Source organism: Oncorhynchus mykiss, chromosome 9, assembly GCF_057628025.1.
Source record: "Oncorhynchus mykiss isolate SJ-2025 chromosome 9, ASM5762802v1, whole genome shotgun sequence".
Taxonomy (NCBI): domain Eukaryota; kingdom Metazoa; phylum Chordata; class Actinopteri; order Salmoniformes; family Salmonidae; genus Oncorhynchus; species Oncorhynchus mykiss.
In genome coordinates, this window is record NC_143030.1 from 47,336,335 (window position 1) to 47,359,033 (window position 22,699).

Sequence of the window (22,699 nt, forward strand, 5' to 3'; positions counted from 1 at the left end):
CAAACAATCCCTGCAAAAAGCACTCTGGTTGGCCACAACACGACTTGGAGAGTAGGCCTATGTGCCCATTTTCAAGTCAGATCGCTCACTTCCATACAGCGGACATGCAGTACTGTTAAATAAGGGTGTAATTGCCAATAGTTTTCTTGGCATTTTGTTTGAATTATTGTGAGCGGCTCACATTTTACCAGAATGGCATACACCCAGTATTTATTTTGCCTGGATGCCATACCGGACCGTACCGCCTTACTTTCACCCCTGGCTATGACTCATCATTGAACTGAATGACTGGTCAAATTTTGTTGACAGCCTGTTCTCCTATTTCCCCTAGTCACAGAAAAAAAGAGGCAAAAGGGAATAAATATTTCGCAACAGAACAGTGGCATGAAACTGCATGCGCTGTGCACTGATGTGATATCACCACCTTTGTTGTGGTGATGGTTTCAATTTGACCCTCCGCTTTCATGCTGTGCCATGAGCCATTGGACAGTGTCAATCTCAATTGCAAAATGGCCCTTGATGACTGGGACAAGAGCGGTGGGGAAGTGAATGTGGGCGTACACTTTGGGTACACTGGTCATACTCTTTTGCCCCCGCCCACCACCGAATCAGGCCTTGATCCTTCTGTTGGAACTCAGCAAACTGGCAGACCCCATTCAACTATACAGTACAACAGGTACATGACAGAAAGAGGAGGTTGGGGCGGAATGACGGCATGCTAGGCTACACAGTAAAACATCTACATTTCTACTACAACACGTTTGCTTTGGCACTGGCTTAACAGAGTGAACTAGTTGTTTTGAGGAGAAATATCCTTGCACCAGTCTACCTCAATATTTGTTCTATGTCATGCCACTTATTCCACATTCGTGGCTGTTCTACCGATGGCCTTGCATGTATTTGTCTACTTTCATGATTTATTCATTGTGCATAGTGTCTCTCAAAGCACTTATACCTTGTGTCTTTCCTCTGTTCTCTGGATTGGCCAGTTTGGATGTCCGTCTCCTGGGTTTGGCTGGGATTGGAGGTTGCAGGCAGGATGGAGGCAGGATTCTGGATTAGGCAGCAAGAACAGGTACGGCCTCAGTCAGAGCAAGCAGGTGTTGAGGGGATCAGGTTCCCGTCATGTGAGGGTGAGTCACCCTGGAGACAGGGAGTATTCCCATGAGACAGCAGCACTGGGGGAGGTCACGTGACCACCTGGATTAGGTGTCATGTTTTTACCTGAGCTCATCCTCTCTCAAGGGAAGTCAAGGTGGCCATCGGCCAGTTCACACACAGCCCTCAGCCCTCAGCCCTCATCACCAATACACCTGCAAGACAAAGGTGTGCATCTCAAACTTCCATTTGGTCTTACAGGCAAGATGTAAGACCAAAAAGACCAAAAATATTTCCATGGTGAAAAGTTTGCAGTTGTTGTATTTCAGAGGGAATAAAAGGAAACAAAGGTTATTTTAGGTTAGGATTGAGTTGAAATGTAACCAATAGTATGTTTAGCTTTAGAAATGATTCCAATCTGAAATGTATAGGTTGTAACTTTGTGTGCAAACGCTTAGTAAATCTGGTCCTAAGACCTGAATGTTACATTCAGCCACAGCATCATCCAGGTGTCAGAAGTGCTATTATCAAACCATTGAGAAGTGCTTCCTTAAAATAGAAACTGTACTCAAGGGGATTACAGTAAGTGCTAGGAACTGTCCAGATAAGCACTCGCTCACCTGTACTCGCATGAGAGAAGCAATGCAACACTTCCATGACAGGTGAGAGGGACAAACATACAGAGAGACAGAACAAATGATAGAATAATCCTGTAACACATAAATAATGTCATAACTAAGACGGTGCAGACCTGGTTCTTTCTTGTAAACATCAGTTGGCTGGCCTGTCTTATTCTGCTGTTTGCAGGTTGTTTGGCTAGCACACAACTTAGTAGAAACATATGGACTCACCAAATAATTGAAGCCTCTGTGAGGTGGAAGTCCTTTCAGTGGTAGATGACACCATGCAAGTATTGGATTGCAAATACCCAATGTGCTTTCCACTATCCTGTTTCCTTTCTAGCATTTAGCTTTTAACGTTATTGTTTATGTTCACTTTCAAAGAGTGTTGATTAAATCCCAATTTAGAGCAGAAGTCTTTGCACGTGGTCTTTTCTTGCATCTCATGAAAGGTTTTTTGTTAATTTACGCATTCTGATTACCGGACAGCTCCCTATAATGAACAAAGGTTGGCTAAAATGCATCCAATGATATCAGCAACACATTTACCCCTAGAATTTCACACAACATGGAAATGTACTGCACTTCAGACCCATTTCTTATTAGACCAAACATATTGGCATTTTTGTCCTGTAGGTGGTTTTGAGCTGTATAAACTAGATCTGCTAAGCGTCCCTTCCCTCCACTTGCAAAGCTTCCCTCCCGCTGAGTATTACTACGTGTCTCTCATGACCATTTATGGAACTGGCCTCTATTCTTCTACTATAAGCAATGGCCATTGTCCTAAATTTTCAGGCATTCACGTGACTAAATGCTTTAAAAGTGGACATAACGTCTTCCTTGTCATTACCAGGCCAGTGAGGCCACTAACAGTAGCATGATACCAGAGCCTACTCATACAGAATGTGAGTCCATATGAAACATTTATTGTACATTTGACGTCCAATTGCTCCTCCTGATTTTCAACAGGTTCAATTCTAAATCTATTTCCAATGCAAATATTGTATTAGTGGGGCAGATAAACTGACGTTCCCATAATGATTATTTATTTTGTGATAAAAGCACCAACTTTTGCAGATTTATGTGTCCTGAAAAGATTTATATATCAAGCCATCACAGATCTGGCACCTGGAGGCTGTGGCACCCATCTTACAAAGCAAAGGTTGAATTTAAAAAAAAGAGCAGCTTGGGATTACCACGATGCCGTAGTTAACAACTCAGGACTGACAAGAACTTGGACAAGTCATTGGCTAAGGATTATTTTCTGTCAGTCGTGTGCTGTTTACTCCTGCACCAAGGTTCATGCCAAACTTCTCTTTCCGGGTTATGTTTATTTATTTATTTATTTCAACCTTTATAATGCTGGCCCAAAACAAGGCGAAGGATGTTCTGATCAAAATCCAATTTTACTTGTCATATGCTTCGTAAACCACAGGTGTAGACTAACAGGGAATGCTTATTTACAGGACCTTCCCAACAATGAAAAGAGAAAGAAAATAGAGAAATAATAGAAAAGTAAAACATGCAATAATAAAAGTAATAATGAATACATAATGAGTATCGATAACTTGGCTGTGTACACAGGGTACCAGTACCGAGTCGATGTGCAGCGGTAGGAAGTAATTGAGGTAGATATGTGCATTTAACTAGGAATAAAGTGACAGATAGTAAACAGTAGCAGCAGCAGCGTATGTGACGAGCCTGAAAAGTTGGGTAGCTATTTGGTTAACTATTTAACTAACTATTTAGTAGTCTTATGGCTTGGGGGTAGAAGCTGTTCAGGGTCCAGTTGGTTCCAGGTGCATTGGAATCGCATGCTGTGCGATAACAGAGAGAACAGACTATGACTTGGGTGGCTGGAGACTTTGACCATTTTTGACACCGCCTGGTAAAGAGGCCCTGGATGGCAGGGAGCTCGGCCACAGTGATGTACTGGGCTGTACGTACTACCCTCTGTAACGCCTTGCGGCTGGATGCCAAGTAGCTGCCATACTAAGCAGTAATGCAGCCAGTAAAGATGCTCTTAATGGTGCATCTGTATAGCGTTTTGAGGATCTGAGGGCCCATGTCAAATATTTTCAGCCTCCTGAGGGGGAAGATGTGTTGTCATGCACTCTTCGCGACTAAGCACGCACCCCTGAGGGTCAGTGTGGCGGATGTGTTGTTACCTACGCTCACCACATGGGGGTGGCCCGTCCAGGATCCAGATGTTCAGTCCCAGGGTCCTTAGCTTAGTGATGAGCACTATGGTGTTGAACGCTGAGCTGTAGTCAATAAACAGCATTTTCACATACAGTACCAGTCAAAAGTTTCGACACACCTACTCACTCAAGTGTTTTTCTTAATTTTTTACTATGTTCTACAAGGGTGGCTACTTTGAAGAATCCCAAATATAAAATATATTTTGATTTGTTTAACACTTTTTTGGTTACGACATGATTTCACACGTGTTATGTCATAGTTTGATGTCTTCACTATTATTCTACAATGCAGAAAATAGTAAAAATAAATAAAAACCCTGGAATGGGTAGGCGTGTCCAAACTTTTGACTGGTACTGTAGGTGTTCCTCTCGTCCAGGTGGGAAAGAGCAGTGTGGAGTGCAATAGAGATTGCAGCACCTGTGGATCTGTTGGCGCGGTATGAACATTGGAGAATTTGAGAATTTGTGTCTGGGATGATGATGTTGATGTGAGCCATGACCAGCCTTTCAAAGTGTTTCATGGCTACAGATGTGAGTGCTACGGGGTGATAGTCATTTAAACAGTTTACCTTGGCGTTCTTGGGAACAGGGGCTACGGTGGTCTGTTTGAAACATATACAGTTGAAGTCGGAAGTTTATGTACACCTTGGCCAAATACATTTAAACTCAGTTTTTCACAATTCCTGACATTTAATCCAAGTAAAAATTTGCTGTTTTAAGTCAGTTAGGATCACCACTTTATTTCAAGAATGTGAAATGTCAGAATAATAGTAGAGAGAATGATTTATTTCAGCTTTTATTTCTTTCATCACATTCCCAGTGGGTCAGAAGTTTACAAACACTCAATTAGTATTTGGTAGCATTGCCTTTACATTTTTTAACTTGGGTCAAACGTTTTGGGTAGCCTTCCACAAGCTTCCCACAATAAGTTGGGTGAATTTTGGCCCATTCCTCCTGACAGAGCTGGTGTAACTGAGTCAGGTTTGTAGGCCTCCTTGCTTGCACAAGCTTTTTCAGTTCTGCCCACACATTTTCTATAGAATTGAGGTCAGGGCTTTGTGATGGCCACTCCAATACCTTGATTTTGTTGTCCTTAAGCCATTTTACCACAACTTTGGAAGTATGCTCGGGGTCATTGTCCATTTGCGACCAAGCTTTAACTTGCTGACTGATGTCTTGAGATGTTGCTTCAACATATCCACATAATTTTCCCTCCTCATGACGCCATCTATTTTGTGAAGTGCACCAGTCCCTCTTGCAGCAAAGCACCCCCACAACATGATGCTGCCACCCCCATGCTTCACTGAGCGGTATGACGGCTGTGTGGTCCCATGGTGTTTATACTTGCGTACTATTGTTTGTACAGATGAACATGGTATCTTCAGGTGTTTGGAAATTACTCCCAAGGATGAACCAGACTTGTGGGTGTCTACAAATGTTTCTGAGGTCTTGGCTGATTTCTTTTGATTTTCCCATGATGTCAAGCAAAGGCACACTGAGTTTGAAGGTAGGAATAGGCTTAAAGCTTAAATTCCTGTTAATATAACTGCACTGTCTGATTTACAGTAGCTATTACAACGAAAACATGCCATGAGATGGTTTGAGGACGGCGCCCCACATCAAAATATTTTTCCACTGGTACAGATTTCCTACATTCATAAATAACGATTAAATATTCACGTACTTCTCTGATTTGTCATCCAAAGGGTCCCAGCTATAACATGTAGTGTCGTTTGTTAGATAAAATCCTTCTTTATATCCCAAAAAGTCTGTTTAGGTGGCACCATCGATTTGAGTAATCCACTCAATCAACATGCAGAGAAAGGAATCCGAAAAATCTACCCCTAAACTTTGTTTCAACAAGTCAAAATAAGTATCTATTTACTCCTCAGATACCCGAAAATGTAATCAAACTATAATATTTCTTACGGAAAGAAGTATGTTCAATAGGAAACCGATTTTAGCAGGTGCATACTGTCTTCATGGCGCTCACAAACACAAATTTCCAAGACTGTGTCCCTGTACTAAAACTGATATTTCTTATTTGTTTTTGAAGTTACAAGCCTGAAACCTTGAACATCGACTGCTGACCCCCTGTGTAAGCCATAGGAATTGAATCCAGGGAGCTAATTTTCAATATGTCCTTTTACTTGCCTTTCTAAGAGGATGGTCTCTCAAAACAAAAATGTCCGGTATGTTTTTCTTTGGATTTTCTCTTACCATATCTATTGTGTTACATTCTCCTATATTATTTTAACATTTCAATCAACTTCAAAGTGTTTTCTTTCCAATGGTACCAATTCTATGCATATTCTGGCTTCAGGGCCTGAGCCAAAGGTAGTTTACTTTGGGCACGTCATTCAGGTTGAAATTGAGAAAAAAGGGGCCTAGCCCTAAGAATTCAATTCAATTTTCAAAACCGCTTTTTACAATTTCGATGAGGCTCTCTTGTTCAGATATCGGTACATGGACTGGAGGCAGGGCATGAAAGGGATAACGAGTCCAGTTGTTTGTGTCGTCCGTTTCAGGAAAGTACCTGCGTAATTGCGCACCCAGCTCACTCAAGTGCTTTGCTATATAACATTTTTACATTGTCCGTAAGCTTGAGTTCATTTGCACACAAAAATCATACAATGATGGGAAAACCTGTGTTGTCCTTGTTAACGCAGACAGAAAAGAGCTCCAACTTCTTAAATCATAGCCTCTATTTTGTCCTGCACATTGAATGTAGTTGCGTAGAGTCCCTATAATCCTCGATTCAGATCACTCAGGCAGGACAAAACATCACCCAGATAGGCCAGTCGTGTGAGAAACTCGTCATCATGCAAGCGGTCAGACAAGTGAAAATGATGATTAGTGAAGAAACTTTAAGCTCCTCTCTCAATTTTAAAAAACTTGTCAAAACTTTTCCACTTGATAGCCTGCATAATGTATAAAATACACCAGAGTTCAGGGGCCTTTCTCTAACCAAGTTAACCATTTTCACTGTAGTGTCCAAAACGTTAATTATTTGACTAGGCTACCTGTTTTTTACATTGTGGTGTTATTTCGCTGAACACCAGATGGTTTAATTTTATTTTTGGCAGTGAAACGAGGCTACTCAGGCGAGAAAGAAAACTCACCCAAATGTATAGCCCCGTTGTAAAATCTAAATGTGCTGTTTGAAAATGTGAAGATTTAAAAAAAGATATATATATTTTTTTAATTTGAATCACATTTTTACTTGGCGTTCCCTCGACAGCATTGCGCGTACCCAGAACTTCAAGAGTTCCTTAATATTAAAGATTGGGCACCAGCTGTTGTTAACACACCTCCTCCATTGAGCTTACTCAACGCTGACATTCTTTCCTGCCGATGCATAGAAAAACATATTGTTTAAACATAGATACACTTCACCTAACACATGCTGCAACAATATGTGCCACCCCTACTGCTTTCCCATGTAAACATGGTTATCCAGGGTCCCAGTCTGACCGTAATGACATCTTATCAAAACAATCTGACATTTAGAAAATACCTAAACATTACTGTAGGAGTATGTAGAATATTGAATTTATATTATTAAAACAAATAAGAGCGCCAGTGGCCATTTTGAAAGGTGTCTGCCACAGTACCTGCGTTGGACCGTTAGCTACATCTTTTGAGTTTTGATATAATCTGTACCAAATTTGGTGCTTTTATCACAAAATGAAGGATTACTATGAAGATCCCTCACCCCACAACATGGTCTCATTTATAAATAACCTCAGTGCTTGAACTTTTAATTAATCTAATCCACAAGGAACTCAACCTTGGCCATCTTCCTACATCAACACTACTATGCACTTCCACCTGAGCACATGCCACTCTGTCCCTTTCAGAGAGAGCCTACATTTTATCATCTTGTCTTTGTGTTTGTTATCATTTAATAGCGTGTCTGCACATAGTGAATGCTATACCATTAAAATAGCCTAACAATAAAAAAATGTTTCAGTGATAAGCTACAGTCTTTAATTGATTATTGAAATGCTAATCTATTAACAAGTTATCTTGCCTTAGATACTTTGATTACTTTTTCAAAGTAACACATAAATATGGACTGAAGTGGAAAAATGTCTCTCTCCATCACATAAAACTTTCCTGTAGTACTGTAGTTTGTTATGGGCTACGTCATCTGCCGAGCTATTCACAACCAATCAGAGCCATATGTTACAAACAGGATCTCTCCCACACTTCATAAACAGACATTGATCCCTCACGTCCGAAGCGCTTGCTTGGAAGCTGGCGACAGCCAATCACAATGCAAGCTGCTTGAATTATATTAACCGGCTTATGTCCATTAGCAGCAAGTCATGGGAGTCTATAACGGTCTACAAACGCAACATACAATAAATAAGGAAAGACGGCATAATGAAACTGTATTAAGGAATTGTGTATTTTAAATGTTTTTTTAAAACTTTGATATCAATATTGAAAAAGGCTTACGACGGTGTAGTAAGTAAACCCTGTGGATTTTAGTTGCCTCTGAAGAGTTGTCCCGACAGACCTGCTTTCAACCATCGATCTACTTCACTGATCAAATATGGAAGGTGGAGGCAAGGTAATGACAAAGTTAGATCTAAAATCTAGTTAAATTAGCCAAGGTATGCTATTAGCCAAGGTATGCTGATGGCCAACGGATAGTCTTGGTAACCTGTGCTGTTGGTTTTGTCTACATGAGTTTGACAGTTCAGCTGAATTTAAATGGCCAAATTAATAATAGGTCATGCAATATCAGCTGCTTTGTTGCAACTTTTTTTGCACAGTAGGCCTATATGGAATACTGCCCTGAAACTACCTGACACAAAGGATGTTTGCGATGTTTAACTTTGGCAATATCTAGTGTTGTTGAGTATGGCTGGGTAGAATAGGATGGTTCAATTTGTCTGAGGGAACAAAGCCTCAAACTTGCATATCAGTCTAGACTGGGTTCTGATACCTGGAGCAGAAAATGTCTGTGATGGATTGTTTATTTTGTGAAACATACAGTACTTTATTTGAGTTAGACCAAGTGTCAAAACATGATCGATTTATGTGTGTGAGTCGGTGTTTGTGTTGACATCCTATGTCAATGGTTCATGTAGATGTACACAAGTACATGTCTCCCCCGCCTGACAACATTTAAAACCATGTTTTATTTTTTTTATTGCTCACTCTGAGAAATTATCATCCTAGTTAGTTGTATGCCTTATATGGTATAAACATCAGATTAATGAATTACTTGTGGAACCCTGCCCCCCATATGGCAATAACATTATTATTCTAACACACATTGAGGCACTTTTCAGTATCCTTATAATTACAGTATGTGCCGTGAAGGAGGCTACCAGGAGGCACACATTCATGGTCTCTGAATTGTGTGTTTTAAACAGAGGTTGCCTTGGTCTATATTGTTGTGTGTCTGTCTGTCTGTCTGTCTGTCTGTCTGTCTGTCTGTCTGTCTGTCTGTCTGTCTGTCTGTCTGTCTGTCTGTCTGTCTGTGTGTGTGTGTGTGTGTGACCCTTTCGCTCTCTCATTTAACGTTGTTTACATTTGGGTAATGCCCCTGCTCATGGGTTAACTTTCTGATGAAGCTTTTCAGTGCTCTTTATCTCCACACTATTGTCTCCCTTGCATTACTTTTTTCCTGAAAATCTAACTTATGGGGTACAAAAGGAAAATACATTTAGTAGCAGCATCTTCAAAGTCTTCAAAGCCATCAAACTATTCAATACACACCCCCACAAACTCACCTCACCCCCACACACACTTTCATCTCCCCTTCAGATTCCCAGGTGAAAAAGGACTAATAATAGATAAGAATACAAATATAGGTGCTGGATTTTTGGCCAGTAGCAACCACCACAGGGTGTCCTTCCAGAGGAAGCCGTATTTCCAGCTCAATGGTTTTAATGAAGATCCACACACACACATACAACACCACTCTCTCTGATACTAATTGTGTTTTTTTTAGCTGCACGCACAATCAACATCAGAAACTAAAACGTATTTTTCCTCAGGAGATAGAATGAGCTGGAGGGGAATACGATTGGTCATCAGGATAGAAAACTACTGACTGACTGACGGCCCTGCCTGGTGGGGTCCTACGCTAAATCCTGGGAATAAAGGCTGCTGAATGGCTAGTAAATAAGTATGATTGGTGTGACCTTATTCCAATAAGAAAAGTAAAGAAAGTTGGGGTCTTGAATAGATGATGGCCATTTTTACAGCCGCCCCCAGATTTGCTTCAGCTGACAGGCCAGCTAAGGGTCGGTAGCTTCTTGAGGAAGGGCAGCTGGATGAGCCGAGCAACAGGCCTGACGTAAATTCTATCCTTGACTTGGATCTTTGCTATCCTCACTTTCCCGTCTGCTCCAAGGATAACTGACTTATAACAGCTACAACTTGCCAGAGTGCTCTAGGAGACTGATCTTTCATCACAACGGTCCCAACTGCAAGGTCCTCCTTATCCTTGTGCCACTTTTGGCAGGCTTGTGAATCAATGCTAGAAATGGTCATCTAGAACCTGGCTGAGTCTCTGCCTTTTGCCAACTGTTCCTGGAGCTGTGGGTGGAGAGCCGTGAAGGCCTCCTGTAGCTCTCACTCTCATACCTTGAAATTCGTTCCTCAGTCAGACAAGATCAGAAAGGACTTTCGTCTGTGAGCGATGAAGCATCTCAACCTCATCAGGAACAAATCATAGCCATGTTTGTCAGCAGATCCACGTGCACAGCCCGGGTGGTCATGCACTTAAAGGTGATTCCCCATATCTTTTCATTTATTTGGCTAATCTTGATAAGATACGTCCCTAAAAGGTCCACGCCTGTAAAATAGAATGAGGGCTGATGGAACCACATCTGGCTGGAGTCGGTGCAACCAAGCAGGAAGCGGCGGATAGCTGTCCTCCCCATCAGAATCCAGAACTCGCCAAACACCCTCTCTATGCCCGGGTGCCGCAGCTGCTCGTCATATTTATTGATGGCCTTGTTAATGGATGAGCTGGGTCCAGGACCACTGGGTGAAGGATGTCAGGAACCAGCTGATCAGACATCCGAAGGTGACCTCCAACACTGATCAGTCCAGTGTCGTTGTCACACTCAGTGGCCAGTGTCACCAGACGGTTGCTTGGAGGGACTGGCTTACCTGCCTCTAGTAGGGAGAGCTCTCAGACTGGGCAGGATTAGGACTTGAGCCGCTTCCTGTGTGAGGTAGGGTCGTACTCTACGGATGCTGTAGAGAATGAACCTGCAGGAGTGGGTCACTTTGATGTTTTGATGTTTGCAGAGAACGACAGGGGGTTGTCCAGGGTCACGCCAAGGTTCTTTGCACTCTGGGAAGGCGACACTTCCGAGTTGTCAACTTTTATTGAGAGGTTTTTCTGTGGGCAGGCCTTCCCCGGGAGGAAGAGCAGTTTTGTCTTGTCGAGGTTGAGCTTGAGGTGGTGGGCCAACATCCAAGTATAGATTATCAGCCAGGCACGCAGAGATGAGTGTCGCCACCTGGGTGTCAGAAGGGGGGAAGGAGAAAAGTAGTTGAGTGTTATCCACATAGAAATGATAGGAGAGACCATGTGAGGATACGACGGAGCCAAGTGACTTGGTGTATAGAGATAAGAGGGCCTAGAACCGAGCCTTGGGGGACACCAGTTATGAGAGTATGTGGTGCAGACAAAGATCCTCTCAACGTCACCTGGTAGGAGCTGCTGGCCAGGTAAGATGCAATCTAAGAGTGTGCATAGGCTGAGACGCCTTGCCCTGAGAGGTTGGAGAGGAGAATCTGATAGTTCACTGTGTCAAAGGCAGCGGATAGATCTAGGAGGATGAGAACAGAGGAGAGAGAGTCAGCTTTGGCAGTGCGGAGAGCCTCCGTGATACAGAGAAGAGCAGTCTCTGTTGAGTGACCCTTCTTGAAGCCTAACTGGTTAGGGTCAAGAAGATCATTCTGAGAGAGATAACGAGAAAGTTGATCACAGACAGCACGTGTTTTGGAAAGAAAGAAGGGATACAGGTCTATAGTTATTTTAAATTTTTTTTTTTGTGATCATAATATTTTATTATTTAACAACATACAACGCACAAGGCAGGATCACGTTACAAATACTACCCGACCTAACGACACTAACATACAATATAACTATTTACATACTGTCAGGAGTCAATTATTTGAGTGCACAATGAAATTTACAGAAAGGAAGTAGAGTTTACAATACAAAATATTCTATATTATTCTCAGATAATAAAATGTTGTCCCCCCATTTGTAGTTCCGTTGCTTGCTCAAGAGTTGTTGATTTCTGATAGAGTTTTGCATAATACATCACATGCATTAACTGCATTTGCCCAAGCTTAGTTTATCACTGCCACTGATCGCTCTATACGAACAATATCTTGAAAATATAATAACCATGTTTGAGGTGAGAGGGTTGTAGGGGTAATCCAAGCACTAATGATAGCCTTTTTTGCTGCTGTAAACCATGCATAAATTATTATTTTCTGAGCCAGTTGCAATACAAATGGAGTCATCATTCAACAAAAATAAAGGTGAATCTTTGTTCACAGGGAAACCCATCATTTTTGTAATGAAATCTGAAACACGTGACTAGAACTGGGACACCACAGGACATTCCCAAAACATGCGCAATAGTGTTCCAACAGCATTCATACGGAATCTATCACATATTGGAGTAGGAATCAGCTTAATCTTAAAACGTCTACATGGGGTTGCATATGTCCCTTTTGCTCTGTACATTTTTGTTTCTGCTCATTTTCAACTAGAGCGATCTGTTTTTCCAGGTATACTACTTTTTTTCTGTGAGTTGAATTAAGATGTGAGGCAAACAAGGTACAGTTTCCCCTCAAAAAACATTTTGTCACCTCCCAAAGTGACTGGGGGGGGGGGGGGGGGGCTGTATCTGTATTAAACAATAACAATCATTTCAACTTTTCTGAAAGTTGTGTCAAAAAAAGCCTTATTCTGCAGCAATGTTGTGGTAAAGCGCGATCTTCAGGCGCCTTTCTGTTTGTAGCTATCAAGCAAGATACTATACAGGACAGCTCCATGGTCAGAAATGATCCGTTTGAGAGTGCGATGAATCATGAGACCTATCTAACTGAGAATTACATACTTGATTAAAATCTCCTCCCACAACAAGTTGCTATTCTGAAGGACCTAATAGTCTTTTCTATTAGGCGTGACACATCTTAGTGTGATTTCTAACCGTAGTTACAAATCCAAAAAGTCCTGCATCATCATTATCAGAACCATCAACCTGAACACGTAGTTTTCTATCAAATAGTATTAAAACACCTTGATTTTGTTAGTGGCTGAGAAGTGAACAACACATTTATAGTATCTGTTTTGGAATCTATAGACATCTTATGTTTTAGGTGGGTTTCTTGTATTTGGGTGATATCAACCTTTTTGCGTCTTATGTATTCTAATCATTTGGTATGCTTGATAGCGGAATTCAAACCATGGGAATTTAACAACATTACGATGAGCTCACGTTTCATTTAACATCTTTGTCATATAGAATGTATGGATAAGTGTATGACAAAATATACAAGAAATTAAATACAAAACACTTACTTCAATATAAACAGGAAAAACATATTTGTGAACCAACACTGACAGCTGGGTTTTAACAATAATAACAACAAAAACAGTAACCACCCGCAAAAGAGGAAGTCTATAGCTTCAACCGATCTCTTTGGCTGGTAGGAACTCAGGTTCGCTAACATCAGAAGGCTCCCAAACAGCGACGCACGTCCCATGTACAGTCCCATTATGTCAGCCTCTTGTTTTTATCCAACATGACATGAATAGGTGGCAACGTTACTTTTCACAGAACACGTTCATACCAAGCTGAGCGCTCTGTATGTTAATCCCCATAATGTTTTCCCTACCCCAGGACTGCTTTACTGATGGCTAAATATTATAGCCAGTTAACGTAGCCAAATACTTATCCAGCCAGCTCACCTAACTAACCAGCCAACTCAACTAGCTAGCCACGTGCCAGACAGCTGCCTATTAATAATTTAACTAGATGCTAACCGCCAAGTTAACAAATCCACCATGCCCCTCATACCAAATTAACTACATTATGTCGCTGAATAAAAACATAACATGGGTGACGTTAGCTAGTTAGCTTAGCATTAGTTGTGTCCATCTTACTAGTTAGATGGGCCTTCATGCGATGGGTTATTCAAGGAAGAATGGGGGCCGTAGTTGTTTGTTTCTTCTGTCTGCAATGGGGAGAATCTGGAGGAATGGGGGGCTATGACTGGGCTCCTTCTCTGGTAGTTGTCCTCAACTGCAAGTCATGCCTCTTCTTTCTTCACAGTATGGAATTCTTGGAGTGTTAAATTTTTCCTGATCTTCAGGATGGCTGGGTACATCAGGAACAGGCACAGTCCTCTTGCTGTCATCTGTCATTTGATGTGGTCGAAGGATTTCCTCTTCAGTGTGGTTTCGTTGCTGTAGTCTTGGTAGAATGCCAGATTGGATCTCCCGTGTCTCGGTGGGTCCTCGAGGGCTCTTGTTCCCCACAGAATATCCACTCGGTGCTCATATCTTAACAGGCAGAATATGAGGGTGCGGGGACGGCCACGGTTATTATTGCCACTGTAGATCCGGTGTGCCCGTTGAATTTCAATATTCCTCCCTTGTAGCAATGGTATCCATTTTGGTAGATTCTCCCAAACCTTTTGGGTCTGTGTCTCTCTTTGTTTGGGACCCTTTTAGGCTTCCCTATGCCTTAGTTGAGTTTCCTCAGTTGCATAGGTCCATGTTATTAAGCATTTTGAAGGTCCAGAGGCCAGTTGTCAGGAATTGATGACGGATTTTGGACTTTTGAGACGGTACTCAGAACTACACGTGCATTTCTGCCAAAAGGCCACCGGAAGTTCCCAGGTCTATAGTTTTTGACGTCAGATGAGTCGAGTGTTGGTTTCTTGAGGAGGGGAGCAACTCACAAGGCAAGTGCTCTCTGCTGGCACCTTTGTGCTTGTGGTCTTTGTAGCATTCTTGATAGCGGTTGTGCTAGTGTTGACCTTGTGGAGAATCTCAATATGCTTCTTATTGTACTTCTTGCACTTAGCTTTGAGAGTACCCTGCGCTGCTTGGTGTTCGAGTCCACACTTCCAACATATCTGATTTGTCTTGATTCTGGATTCTGTCTGTTCTTTGGAAAGGAGCTGGAAGTTGGTGTACTGATTCATGTAGTGCTGTATGGTGTTGCAGAACGGCCAGTACTCCTTTGGCTACCGTGACCTTTCCTCTGATGACTGGTTCTGTAAAGAGGTTTTGGCTTTGCCTTTTCTCTGCTCACCTCCGTGGAGGAGGGTTGTGGTCTTGGGGAAGGACTTGTCTACATGCTGATCTCGGCGTGTGATGAACTGCGTGCCATCTTCGTGCACTCTCAGCTCGTACTCAAGCCACTCTGTCAGGTAAAGGAGGGTTAGAATGGGTGTCTTAATGGGGTCCACATGTCTCTTGAAGCTGGCTCTTAAGTCGTGTGGCAACTTAGCTAAGAGTGTGAGCTCCCTAGCTTATCCAACAGGTCAACCAAGTTGATGTTGGGGCCGTCCAATAACCCTGCGATGCGTTGTAGGGCAAACTGGTGGGGCTGGCCTTACAGTTCTGTGAGGGACTCCATAATGTTGTTGTATGGGTACCTGCTGTTGCTGTAGGAGTCTGAAATTAGCGAAGTCTCTTCCAACCTCGGCGACGATCAGGTGAGTAATCACGGCGGCGACTGCAGGATGAGGGCTGAAGCCAACGGTCAGGCGTAGGCTGACAGTGGCAGTCAGGTGTCGGCTGACGGCGGTGGTCAGGTCTAGGCCGACAGAGGCGGTCAGGTGTAGGCTGATGGCAGTGATCAGTTGAGGGCTGACGGAAGTCAAGTGTCAGCTGATAGCAGTCAGGTGAGGGCTGATGATGGCAATCTGGTGTAGACTGACCGTGGGTTATGTGTAGGCTGACGATGAGCGTCAGGTGAAGGCCGACGTTGGTGATCAGATGAGGTTGGCCCTCTAGGTGGCTCTGTATGGCTACGAGTCCTGAAATGAGAAGGCAACCTGTCTCTGTGGTGCGATGGCTCACGACGGCGAGGGTTTAACTGAGTAGGTGATGACGATGATGATGGCTGGTCTGTGTTGGTGAACTCTCTGAGCCGGAGTTCTTCAATGAGCTGCTGTATCTTGCATTTGTGACTGCAGTGTGTCCTCTTTGGTTGTCACTAGCTGTGCCAGCTCAGGCTGACGTTGATCCATCCTCAAAGCTGCAGGTCAGCCTGGGTGGTTTCTTGAACTAATGGATGCTCATTGACGCAGATGAAGTTAGCTCTTCGGATAGCTCCATTATCTCAAGTCTCAACTTCTCACTTTCCTTTCCTATTAGCTTCAGGCACGTTGAGAGTGTTCTGGAAGAAGAGCGAGTGCTTTGTTTATCTCGTGCAGGAGGGTAGCTGGTGCTTGTCTGGTTGTGAGAGGAAATAATTCCTCCCACAGTGGCCTTTGCTTGCACTCCCTCATTGGAGTGGTGTGTTTTTGTGTGTTGTGTGTGACTTGACTCAAAGCTTACCTCATAGTCGATTAGATGATGTGGGGGGTGAGTTTGATGGCGGGGACGGACCACAACTTGTGGAGGATCTTCTCTGGTGACTGGCATCCTTGGGCTGTAGCAGTTACTGGATCCTGTTCAAAGGACCATTGAAAAAGAGCGCAACCAACTGGTGGTGGACTGCGATAGAAGTGCCAGTTTCGAGTATAGGGGCAACTGTCCCCAAGTCCTGGTAAGAGGACTGATAAAGACCAGCAAGAGACTCACACTTTATTCAAACAGACAGGCTCACACACACAGCAAACGAGAAGAGGAGGAAACTAGCGGTAGTGATAGTGTTGTGGTTTCTGTAGAACAGAAGAAACAAGGAATATATATTACATCAGAGTAATAGCGATGTAAGGATATACAAAGGGAATGGCAATGATGTAACATATAGAGCATTAATAGCAATATAGTGTATATGATAATGGCTATACAGTGATAGGCTACAAAGCTACTACAGTGTAAGCAGTAACAGGGCACAAATAGCATTAAATGGAAACAGTATACAGCAACATTGTGGACTCGAGTCACATGACTTGGATTTGAGTCTGACTCAAGTCACAAATTTGATGATTTGCACAATAAAATAACTTGAGACTTGACTTGGACTTGGAGCCTCAAGTCTCGGGACTCGACTTTAGACTGATGACTTGAAATGATCTGGCCAGGTTTGGTAATGTTTTGTCACTTGCAGCCAGAGACAGTAGCTGCAGCATCGAGCTTGCAAAAAAAACTGCAACAGATTGGCTAGTGATACGCACACTCGGCACTCTGATTAGACCAGTAAACTGTCAAACAACACAGGTCAGGCGAGCTAGCGAAAATATTGCTGATTTGTTGTTGGGTGCAGCGCAAACTTCAAAATTGTAGGAATAGAGGATTAGCATTAATAAATAAATAAATCTGCAGCTCCAAAATGGTTTGGTGATCAAGAATATTAATTGTTTACTTCGCAAGCTCACCAGCAATGGGGCAACAATTATTAGCATAGTCCTACTGGTCTTTTAGTATGTAGCAATTGCTTGAAATTTATAATTTACTTATGAAGCTTGTATTTTTAATTTGTTGTAAAATGAATTATTACTGTGGCGAAGACGCACCATAGGCTCGGCTCTTCGCGTGCACTCTCCAAACTCCCGCCAGTGGAGGGGGAGTGCTTTTTATATTGTTGAAATGTTTGCTGTTAAATGCATAGGCCGTATGTGGTTAATCTATATTCCATCGAATACTACAATAATTTATAGCGTTTTATCATTCCATCCCCGTACCGTTTATTGCAACACATATATACATTTCTGTTCCATGATTGATAGGCCTACGTAGACATTTCTGTTTCATGTTTGATAGGTCCTACGATACATTTCCATTTAGCCAACCATTGTTGCAGTGCTCTGCGTGGCGCGATGTTTATAGTGCACATGGACGTTCGCAAGACTCATGAGGTAGAAGTTATGTTTATTTAATTCAATGTATGGTTTCCTTTGTTAATATTTTCCGGGTTATGTCGGAGTTCTGTGCGTCTGTGTCCTATGTCTGTCATTTTTGTTGTGCGTAAGAGGAGCGTGCGTACCCCAGTGCGCATAGAAATAGGCTACGTGGCCTGCGCTCCAAGCATTGGAGTCAGAAGATTATTGTTCCATCTATGCATGGTGTTGAAATATCATTAATGATCATTAAGTCCGACTAAGACGAATGTACTAATGGATGTGAAAATTGCCTTTTACATTATAGAACCAGTTTATTGGTTGTAATTGGCAATTGTGTAATTGAATGGTCATGGGGGCCAAGTGCTTGTATTATGTAGGCCCACCTATTTGAGCTCCTGTTAGATAGATTCGATTTGGTTTCTCAAGGGGAGGCTGTACAGTCTTGCCCTCTACGTGTGTCCTTCAGATAGGACATGGTAAGCCTCAGACAGAGGCTATTTAAAAAATATATATATTATTTAAACTTTATTTAACTTTTGGGTTATTGCCCGTGTATATTTGGTTAATCTACTTGTATATATTGTATGATATGGTTCTTTCAGTATTGGATCACCAACCTGTAAATAAATTTACACTCTGAGCATGTCAACCTGCCTTGCCTTCTGCTGATTTCATGCCCTTATAACTGCTACACGGTCCCCGTTGTACAATTACATGGGCAAAACAAACTGTGTTGCAGACAAATTAATGAAACGGGCTGTCTGGTAGCCTCAAATAGACAAAGATTTGTAGTTGAACAGGCGTTGCATGTTTTTAAAACATGTTACTTGTCTCGACTTGACTTGCTCTTAGAATGCATGACTTGGACTTGACTCGAGTCTTAACCCGTTCTACTTCAGATTCAAACCTGAGACTCTGACATTGTAACTCGAATAATAGTGACTTGGTCCCACCTCTGTTATACAGTGGTTCAAGTATTGGATAGGTTAGTAGGCTAGCAGTAGACAATGGCACACTATAACATACATGGATTCTAGTAGCAATGAGCTAATGTAGCACACAATAGAACGTTTAGTTCAGTTTACATACACTTATGTTGGAGTCACGTTTTTCAACCACACAAATTTCTTGTTAACAAACTATAGTTTTGGCAAGTCGGTTAGGACATCTACTTTGTGCATGACACAAATAATTTTTCCAACAATTGTTTACAGACAGATTATTTCACTTATAATTCACTGTGTCACAATTCCAGTGGGTCAGAAGGGTACACACACTAAGATGACTGTGCCTTTAAACAGCTTTGATAATTCCAGAAAAGGATGTCATGGCTTTAGAAGCTTCTGATGGGCTAATTGACTTGCCTTCAAACTCAGTGCCTCTTTGCTTGACATCATGGGAAAATCAAAAGAAATCAACCAAGCAGCTGTCATACCGCTCAGGAAGGAGATGTGTTCTGTCTCCTAGAGAGTAACGTACTTTGGTGCAAAAAGTGCAAATCAATCCCAGAACAACAGCAAAGGACCTTGTGAATATGCTGGAGGAAACAGGTAGAAAAGTTTCCATAGCCACAGTAAAACGAGTCCTATATCGACATAACCTTAAAGGCCGGACAGCAGGAAGAAGCCACTACTCCAAAACCGCCATAAAAAAGCCAGACTACGGTTTGCAACTGCACATGGGGACAAATTTAGTTTTTGGAGAAATGTCCTCTGGTCTGATGAAACAAAAATATAACTTTTTGGCCATAATGACCATCGTTATATTTGGAGGAAAAAGGGGGAGGCTTGCAAGCCGAAGAACACCATCCCAACCGTGAAGCACGGGGTGGCAGCATCATGTTGTGGGGGTGCTTTGCTGCAGGAGGGACTGGTGCACTTCACAAAATAGATGGCTTCATGAGGAAGGAAAATTATGTGGAAATATTGAAGCAACATCTCAAGACATCAGGTTAAAACTTGGTCGCAAATGGGTCTTACAAATGGACAATGACCCCAAGCATACTTCCACATTTGGACAACAAAGTCAAGGTATTGGAGTGGCCATCACAAAGCCCTGACCTCAATCCTATAGAAAATGTGTGTGTTAGAACTGAAAAGGCGTGTGCGAGCAAGGAGGCCTACAAACCTGACTCAGTTACACCAGCTCTGTCAGGAGGAATGGGCCAAAATTCACCCAACTTATTGTGGGAAGCTTGTGGAAGGCTACCTGAAACGTTTCACCCAAGTTAAACAATTTAAAGGCAATGCTACCAAATACTAATTGAGTGTTTGTAAACTTCTGACCCACTGGGAATGTGATGAAAGAAATAAAAAGCTGAAAAATCATTCTCTCTACTATTATTCTGACATTTCACATTCTTGAAATAAAGTGGTGCTCCTAACTGACCTAAGACAGTGAATATTTACTCTGATTAAATGTCAGGAATTGTGAAAACTGAGTTTAAGTGTATTTGGCCAAGGTGTATGTGAACTTCCGACTTCAACTGTATATACAATACCTAATGCAATTGCTATATGTTGGCAGTGGGCTAGCACACTAGGCTAGTTAGCAAATTAGCAGCTAGTAGTTAGCAGGATATGGAGCTGGGATGCTAACACGTGAGCGGCGGCCATGTTGGTTGTGGTTAGGACTACAGCAGGAGGTGATCGGACATGATGACGTCAGCAGTCGGCCATACTGGTTGTGTAACAAGAAGGGCTAGGTGGTAGCCATCTTCGGTCACACAACTCCTAATGGCCTGGGTACTGTACCCAGAACAATGCCGATGGGGACAGATTAACAGGGTATGCAGTTGGCTAGTACTCAGGCATGTAGAAACAGCAAACTAGCATGAAATAAATCATGTATAAGCAGTTGGTTACAAAGTAGTAGTCTTATTACAAGTATACAGATGAAATTAACATACACTGAACCCTAACTGTTTGCAAGTACACTTACGTGGTCAAAGATGCACTAAACACAGAGTCCAGAGGCAGGATTGTCCATGACGGTAGCCTCTGCTAGGCCCGAATGTTTATCTCTAAAGTTTGTGCCTCTGTATCCCAGGACCAGAGAGAGGGTTCAGAGGGTTTTTCACAACCATGAAAAATGTGCCTTGGTTAAATTTTTTATCAGGATGGAAAACTAGTGACTGAGTGATGGCCCTGCATGGTGGGGTCCTACGCTAAGTCCCGGGAATAAAGGTTGCCGATTGGCTAATAAATAATGATGATTGCAATAAGAAAACTAAAAAGAGAGTTGGGGTCTTGAATAGGGGATGAGCTGGCCATTTTTACACCCGGCCTGTCCTTCACAGGGACAGTCTTCCCTCGCAGGGCGGGCGAGAAGCTAAAGGGCATCCGATAGGTGTCCATGACAACGGTGTAGAAGGAGGCGTGAGCATGCCACAGCAGCAGCTGATCCCTGCAAAGCTGCACTGCTGTCCGACTCCGCTTCCCTGGATATAACCTCCACACAGGAGCACTGTCATTCACAAGATAGGAGCCAGATTACTAAACTATTAAAAGGCCACTGACGCAAAAAGCTCAAGCCTGGACAGCTAAGATGGAGAGTGTGTTATTGCTTGAGCAGGACATATGTTGTTGTTGATACCCGATTTTAAAATAAGTGATTTATGATGTAGTACATGCTGTATAAGGTCTAAAAGGAATTTCACTAAGACGATTTGAAGGAGTAGGAATAAAGCTACTCTCCGTGCATCTCTCTTTTGACTTAACAGATAGAAGATGCAGATTCTAGAAGGTGAAATGACTGAGATTCCTGTCGATGTGAGTAAAGAGGGTAACTTTTATGGACGTCAGTGTGGCTGCAACTTATTTTTTTAAACAATAATAATACAACAATAATACATTTCAAAACAGAGACATGGCTTAGAATACGGACAGGTGAATGCGAACGAATGAATGCGAACATAACAAAGACCTACTAAAGGCTTATAAACAAAATATCAGATCGATAATGGCAAGGGGCAATCTATATTTAGGCTAGTTACATTAACAGTAAACAAACTAGGCTATCTATTTCTATGATGAAACATAAAGATATGTAGATATACCCAGGGTCGTAATTTGAGTTCTTATGTTGGAATTATATTAAATTCTGCCTATATCACGCTATACCACAATGAACATAAAAGTTCAAATGTTGAGACAATTGAGTGTTTTTGACCAAGAAGTGAAAGGTTGGTGCAAAAACGCTGTTGTGCTTTATCAGCACCATGGACTGAACCATGGACTGCGCCTTGGGCTGGCTCCTCTGTACCAAGATCGTCAGGTACAGACGGAGGTGGAGGGGGCTTTGGAGCCATTACCCTGGCAGCACTTGTGAAAGGGGGGAAGGGGGGCTCTTCACGCGTAGCTAGCAGGAGCTCGGCAGCATCGTCGCTGCTGGGCTTGACGGCAGCCTCGATGGTTTAATTTCTGATATCCATCTTGGCAGTGGCAGATTAGCTGGTTAGAGCTAAATAGGCTAATAACACTAACGCCTTTTGCAGCTAGCTAAGAAGCTAACTAAACTCTATAGTGGTGGGGTGTGAGGCAGAGTTCAGTGAAGCAGCTTCAACTGTAACTTGACCATGTCCTTATAAATCTAAATAAAAAAATGACAGGTGGAGTATCACATTATTCACATAGTCTACCACAAATGAGCATGTGTTTTCCTCCAGTGGCTTTCCATAGCACCCCTACACACAAACCCACACACACATAGATACAGATACAGATTTTGTGCCAACCTGTCACTCAACTTTTT

The 22,699-nt window shown here is 42.4% G+C and overlaps 1 protein-coding gene across 1 annotated transcript in view; it reads left to right on the top strand.

Annotated features, from left to right (window-relative positions):
• glut1b (solute carrier family 2, facilitated glucose transporter member 1) overlaps positions 1 to 22,699 on the top strand; it is a 37,506-nt gene that overhangs the window by 2,599 nt on the left and 12,208 nt on the right. The gene's annotated exons all lie outside the window — the stretch shown is intronic.